Consider the following 7,738-nt stretch of genomic DNA (forward strand, 5'->3'; position numbering starts at 1 on the left):
TGGGACTCAGTGTTGGGGGGCATGACGCCCAGTCTGTTCTACTCCAGTCTGTTCTTCTTTACTGGTCCTATGTATCAGGGATCCTTTCACTGTGAATGACCAAATCTTGTTGAAGTTTATGTCCTTCACCATGTAGCTGGTATCCAATCCACCAGATCTTCTGTGTGACATGTCCAGATAGTAAGGGTAAACATTCTTTTACAGCTGCTGATTGAGAAATATTTAATTCTAGATATTCCTAACCCAACTCATTGCAAATGGCAACACTATATAAACCCTCACAAATTTGTTTATTTCTCTGTGTTTGGCTGCTTCTTGGAACAGAGGAAATAAAAATTGTTTGAGGTCAGAGTGAGCATACACTCTGAACACAATGAAATGACAGACAGAGAAAAGTAGAGGTCTGTGGGTACACAGGGTGACTTAGTGTTAACTATGTTAACTGCTGGAGGAGGACCAAGCTCTGCTGGTCTCTCTGGTCTTGGTCTCTAAAGCAGAGCAGCTGAATGACAAGTCTACCCTTCACCAGCTCCACATTCTTCCTAGAGGAGCCAACCTCTCGGCAGCATTAAAACACCTTAAACTGTGTTAAAGGTGCTGCTCTCTGTCCACAAGCAAGGAGAGCTAGCATGCCCCTCTTGGGTGCTCCTGTTACCCCAGAGAAAGAAGTATCCTTGGTTCCTAAGTGCTTGTGCCAGGGAGAGAGTGCCAGAGACCTGCCATCACCTGTCTGGGGTAGCTGATTCTCAGTCTGCCATCTTCCTTCTTTCTATTGGATGATGTTCTCCTCTATTTTCATTTCCAGCTACACTTCAGAGTACAGTTGTTGAGTGATAATTTCTTTGGTCCTATTAAAGACTAGTAGGCAAAGGGCAATGGACCATTAAGAGAAGAGACCTCCAACCAAATGGATCATTTCCCAGGAAGTTCACTGACAGGTCTACTGTGGCTCACATAGAGTTGGTTGTACTTTTATCCATCCTGACTGACAAAATACCTGAGGAAACTTCTCCCAGGAGCAGGGGTTTATTTTGGCTCATGCTTTAAGGGGTCTCAGGCCACCATGAAGGTTGTGATAGAGTATACCACATCGTCCCAGCCAGGAGACTGCTTGCACTGGGGACTCTCTCCTTTTTACACTTTTAATCCACTTGGGCTCCCAGCCTATGGAATGGTGCTGCCTCTATTCAAGAATGGTCTGGTCCTCCCCTTAGTTAATCCTTTGTGGAAGCCCAGAAGCCTGCTTTACTATCTCACAGATGCTTCTCACTCCAAGCAAGTTGACAATTAAGACTGTTACAGGAGCAAGTCTCACTCAGTACTATCCCTAACCTGTTGCAAAACAGAGGATCCTGTGTCCAAAGTTACCACTCTCACAATTTGAAACAGAAAGCAGACTCTGTTGAGAGTAGAGGTGGGTGGGAAATGTCCTGGAAAACTAACAATTGTGAAGAAATACTGATGCCTCTTTGGGTTAGGGAAGGCCATCAGCTCTGTAGGCCACCTCCTGGGTGGATATGATGGGATGACCCAGAGAGAAATGACTGCCTGGAAGTAAGCATGGCTTTACAAGGGGCTTCTTGGTGTCCAAGTGGTGGGAACCTGTTATGGTTTCAATGTGGTATGTATCCATTAGGGTCATGTGTTTCAACACTTGGTCCCAGCTGATGGTACTGTTTTGGAAATTTGTGAAACATTTAGGAGCTGGAGCCTAGCTGGGGAGTAGGTAACTAGGGGCAGGACTTGAGGTCCTACAGCCTAGCCACTTCACTTCCTGTCAGCTGTTTCCTAACTGCAGATGCAATGTGACCAGCAACCTCATGCTCCTGCAGTTGTGCCTTCTCCACCATGGTGAGCCTAAATAAACCCTTAGCCCCACGTATGAGGAATCCCAAGGTCAGATGCATCTGGATAGAAGCAGGTATGCCTCTACCACACTGAGTGAGTAATAGTAAAGTGTACCCACAAGTGGTCACAGTGATGTAAGTTATTCTATGTTTTTATTACAATGAGAAATAAAAACCACTCATCTTCAACTGGTGAAATACAACATTAGAAAATCACATCTATGAAGTGGTGTGAGTTGTAGAAAAGGAAGTTGTCCTGAGCCATATCAGGCTCCTTCATATTCTAGGCCCCTGTCATACTCTTTCTCAAAGTCTCACAAGCTGGTCTGGAACTCATTGTATTGACCCAGAACTCATGGCAACCCTCTGTCTCAGCCTCATACATGTTGGTATTATAGATATGAGGCACCATGACTGGCTTCCAAAGACTATAAACTCCTATCCAAGCTACATGAAGACCTTTACATATGTTGAGAATGAAAAAGAACTGGCCAGGAAAAAAAGATGCCTCCATGGTTTATCAAGATCACACAAGAAATAAAAATAGACTATGAGCAGTCCCCACCAGCCAGCTACCAGGTGAGAGACCTGCCTGCAGGCTGGACCACCACTGGATGTTGTTCCCCAAGACTCACTCTGCTGGCCACCCTCACCCACCTCATCATTCTCCCCTTGGCCAACCCTTCCCACAACTCCAGCAGACTCCATAGTCACAGGAACAGTCTACACAGAACAAGTGAGTAACTGGCCTCCCAACTGAGCTGCCCTAACCTCCAGGGCACATACCATGCTTCTCCCCCTCCCATCTCAGCACCAGCAAGGCAACTGGGCCCTGCCCCCAACTGTGGTGGAATTCCACTATTCTGGTGCAGTCCACACCAGCCAGCCAGCAGGTGAGAACCTGCCTGCAGGCTGGACCACCACTACTGCCACCCACTGGATTCTGTTCCCCCAAGACTCACTCTGCCACTCAACCCCCCCCCACCTCATCATCCTCCCCATGGCCAGCCCTTCCCTACAACTCCAGCAGACTGAAAAGGCACAAATACAGCCCATACTAGTTGGAAGAACAGGAGGATACACTGGATCTAGACACCCATACCCCCACAAACCTCAGCTGAGATACCCTACTGGACCTGAAGATCTGCCAGTCACCACAACTCTTGGCCATTCAGACAAGAAAACAGATAAGAAAGGAACAAAACACCCATCCAACAAAGGCAAATACAAGAATCAACACGCAGACCTATAATCATCCCAAATGCAGATGTGTAAACACCAGTGTAAGAATATATTCAATAACAGAAAGGGCACCATCAGAACCTAGAGATCCTATGACAGCAAGACCTGAACATTCCAATGCAGCAGCACAAGAAAACAACCTTAAAAATAACTTTATGAAGATGGTAGAGGCCCTTAAAGAGGATATAGAAAAAATTCTTTAAAGAAATTGAGGAAAAGTCAAACAAAAAATTAGAAGAAATAAATAAATCCCTTAAAGAAAGTCAAGAAAAAACAATCAAACAGTTGAAGGAAATAGTTTAATACTTGAAAACTGAAATAGAAGCAATAAAGAAAACATAGACCAATGGAATTCTGGAAATGGAAAATCTGGGTAAGGGAACAGGAGCTACAGATACAAGCATCATCAACTGAATGCAAGAGATGGAAGAGAGAATCTCAGGCATTGAAGATATGTTGAGGATATAGATGAAATAGATTCATCAGTCAAAGAAAATGTTAATGTAAAAGATTCCTAGCACAAAACATCTAGGAAATCTGGAACACCATGAAAAAACAAAACCTAAGAATAATAGGAATAGAAGAAGGAGAAGAATCCCAGCTCAAAGGCAAAGAAAATATATTCAACAAAATCATAGAAGAAAACTTTCCCAACCTAAAGAATGACATGCCTATAGAGGTACATGAACCTTACAGTACATCAAATAGACTGGACCAAATAAATAAAGTAAAATAAAATAAAAAGGTCCTTGAACACATAACAATTAAAACACTAACACTAAGCATACAAAATAAAGAATATTAAGAGCGGTGAAAGAAAAAGGACAGGTAACATATTAAGTCAGACTTCTCAGTGGAGACTCTAAAAGCCAGAAGGGCTTGGACAGACATTTTGCAGATACTAAGAGACCAAGGATGCCAGCCCAGACTACTATACCCAGCAAAACTTTCAGTCACCACAGAGAAAACAAGATATTGCATGACAAAGCCAGATATAAGCAATACCTATCCACAAATCCAACCCTACAGAAAGTACCAGAAGGAAAACTCTAACCCAAGGAAGTTAGCTGCACCCACAAAAACATAGGTACTAGATAATCTCACACCAGCAAAACCCAAAGAAGGGAAACACAGACACAGACACACACACACACACACTACCATCACCACTCCAAAACCAAGAAATAACAGGAATTAGCAATCACTTGTCATTAATATCTCTTAATATCAATGGGCTCAATTTGCCAATAAAAAGACACAGGCTAACAGAATGGATACAAAAACAGGATCCATCCTTCTACTGCATACAAGAAATATATCTCAACTTCAAAGACAGACATTAACTCAGAGTAAAGAGTTGGGAAAAGATTTTCCAATCGAATGAACCTAAGAAGCAAGCAGGTGTAGCTATCCTAATATCTAACAAAATAGACTTCAAACTAAAATTAATCAAAAGAGATATAGAGGGACATTTCATATTCATCATAGGGAAAAAACCATCAAGATGACATCTCAATTCTGAAAATCTATGCCCCAAATACAAGGGCACCCATATTTGTAAAAGAAACATTACTAAAGCTTAAAATTACACATCAAACACCACACATTAATAGTGGGAGACTACAACACACCACTCTTACCAATGGACAGCTCATCCAGACAGAAACTAAACAGAGAAATAAGGGAACTAACAGATGCTATGACTCAAATGGACTTAAAAATTTATAGAACATTTCACCCAAATTCAAAAGAATATACCTTCTTCTCAGCACCTCATGGAACCTTCTCTAAAACTGACTCTGTCACAAAGCAAATCTGAACAGTATTTTTTTTAAAAAAATGGAATAAATCCCTGTATCTTATGAGATCACCATAACAACAACAACAACAAACTACAGAAAGTCTACAAACTCATAGAAACTGAACAACTTTCAACTGAATTACCAGTGGATCAATAATGGGATTATGTTGCTAGCAATTCACAGAGTCTGCCTAATGGGCAAAGGAATTTATTTGTGAAAGAAAACACAAAAGACAAATAGAGGAATTTGTCACAGTATCCTGGAAGGGTGCAGCACAGTCCAAGGCTGTCCTCTGGTTGAGATTTGTCCTGGTCCATCCCAGCATCCAAAACCACACGGTAGTGAAGAGAGCTGCATGCTGCATCCTAGGTCTTAAAGGTCTAGAGCAGCCACGCCCCAGGCACATGTATTTCAAGGTCATAGGCAGGTGTAACAATTACCTGCTACCTCACTAGGGGTAGTACTTCAGGGCATGGTGAGAACAGCTACCTACTACAGGTCAAGGAAGAAATAAAGAAATAGTAAAGACTTCCTAGAATCCAATGAAAATGAACGCACAACATACCCAAACTTATAGAGCACAATGAAAGCAGTACTAAGAGGAAAGTTCAGAGTAATAAGTACCTACATAAAAAAAATTTGGAGAAATCTAACACTAGTGACTTAATAGCACAACCTGAAAGCTCTAGAACAAAAAGGAGCAAATTCACCCAGGAGGAGTAGACAGTAGGAAATAATCAAACTCAGGGCTGAAATCAATAAAATAGAACCAAAGAGAACAATACAAAGAATCAATGAAATAAAGAGTTAGTTCTCTGAGAAAATCAGCAAGATAGATAAACCCTTATCCAAACTAACCAACTGGCAGAGAGAGAATATAAAAATTAACAAAATCAGAAGTGAAAAGGGGGACATAACAACAGACACTGAGGAAACCCAGAGAATTATCAGGTCATACTTCGAAAACCTTACTCCACAAAATTAGAAAATCTAAAAGAAATGGACAACTTTCTTGACATGTACCACATACCAAAATTAAATTAACACCAGATAAACAATTTAAATAGAACCATAACCTCTAAGGAAATAGAAGCAGTCATTAAAAGTCTCCCTGCCCCCCTCCCCACCACCAAAAAAAAAAGCCCATAGCCAGATGGTTTTAGTGCAGAATTCTACCAGAATCTCAAAGAAGAGCTAATACCAATACTCCTCAAAGTGTTCCACACAATAGAAACAGAAGAATATTGCCAAATTATTTTCATGAGGTTACTTACAGTTACCCTGGTACCCAAACGACACAGACTCAACAAAGAAAGAGATTTACAGACCAATTTCCCTCATGAACATTGATGTAAAAATACTCAATAAAATACTGGCAAACTGAATCCAAGAACATTAACAAAAAGATTATTCACCATGATCAAGTAGGCTTCATCCCAGAAGTGCAGGAATGCTTCAATATACGGAAATATGTCAATATAATTCACCATGTAAACAAACTGAAAGGGAAAAAACCCACATAATCCTCTCATATGGTACTTTAAAAGCCTTTGACAAAATGCAACACCCCTTGATAATAAAGGTTTTGGGGAGATCATAAAGGTCTTGGGGAGATCAGGGATACAAGGAATATACCTAAACATAATAAAAGCAATATGCAGTAAACCAATAGCCAACATCAAATTAAATGGAGAGAAACTCAAAGCAATTCCACTAAAATCAGGAATAAGACAAGGCTGTCCACTCTCTATATATCTATTCAATACAGTACTCAGTGTTCTAGCTAGAGTGATAAGACAACAAAAGGAGATCAAGGAGCTACAAATTGGGAAGGAAGAAATCAAACTTTCACTATTTTCAGATGATAGGATAGTATACATATGTGACCCCAAAAATTCTAGCAGGGAGATACTACAGCTGATAAACACCTTCATTGATGTGGCTGGATACAAGATTAACTAAAAAATAAAATCAGTAACCTTCCTATATACAAATGACAAATGAGCCGAGAAAGAAATCAGGAAACAACACCCTTTATAATAGCCACAAATAACATAAAATATCTTTTGGTAACTCTAATCAAACAAGTGAAAGACCTGTATGACAAGAACTTTAAGTCTTTGAGGAAAGAAATTGGAGAAGATATCAGAAGATGGAAAGATCGCTCATGTTCATGGATCAGTAGGATTAATACAAGTAAAAATGGCAATCTTACCAAAAGCAATATACAGATTCAATGCAATCCCTATCAAAAGTCCAACACAATCCCTCACAGGCCTCAAAAGAACAATACTCAACTTCATATGGAAAAACAAAAACCCAGGGTAGCTAAAACAATCCTGTATAATAAAGGAACTTCTGGAGATATCACCATCCCTGATTTCAAGCTCTACTATAGAGCTATAGTAATAAAAACAGCACAGTGTTGGCATAATAACAGACAGGTGGATCAATGGAATTGACTCAAAGACCTTGACATAAATCAACACACCTACAGAAACCTGATGTTTGACAAAGAAGCCAAAATTATACAAATGGAAAAAAGAAAGCATCTTCAACAAATGGTGCTGGCATTACTGGATGTCGACATGTAGAAGAATGCAAATAGATCCATATCTATTGCCCTGCACAAAACTCAAGTCCAAGTAGATCTAAGACCTCAACATAAATCCAATTACACTGAACCTGATAGAAGAGAAAGTGGTAAGTAGCCTTGAACACAATGGCACAGGAGACAACTTCCTGAATAGAATACCAGTAGCACAGACACTAAGATCAACAATTAATAAATGGGACCTCATGAAACTGAAAAGCTTCTATAAGGCAAGGGACACTGTCAATAAGACA

The sequence above is a fragment of the Peromyscus leucopus genome, chromosome 15, assembly GCF_004664715.2.
Source record: "Peromyscus leucopus breed LL Stock chromosome 15, UCI_PerLeu_2.1, whole genome shotgun sequence".
Classification (NCBI taxonomy): Eukaryota; Metazoa; Chordata; class Mammalia; order Rodentia; family Cricetidae; genus Peromyscus; species Peromyscus leucopus.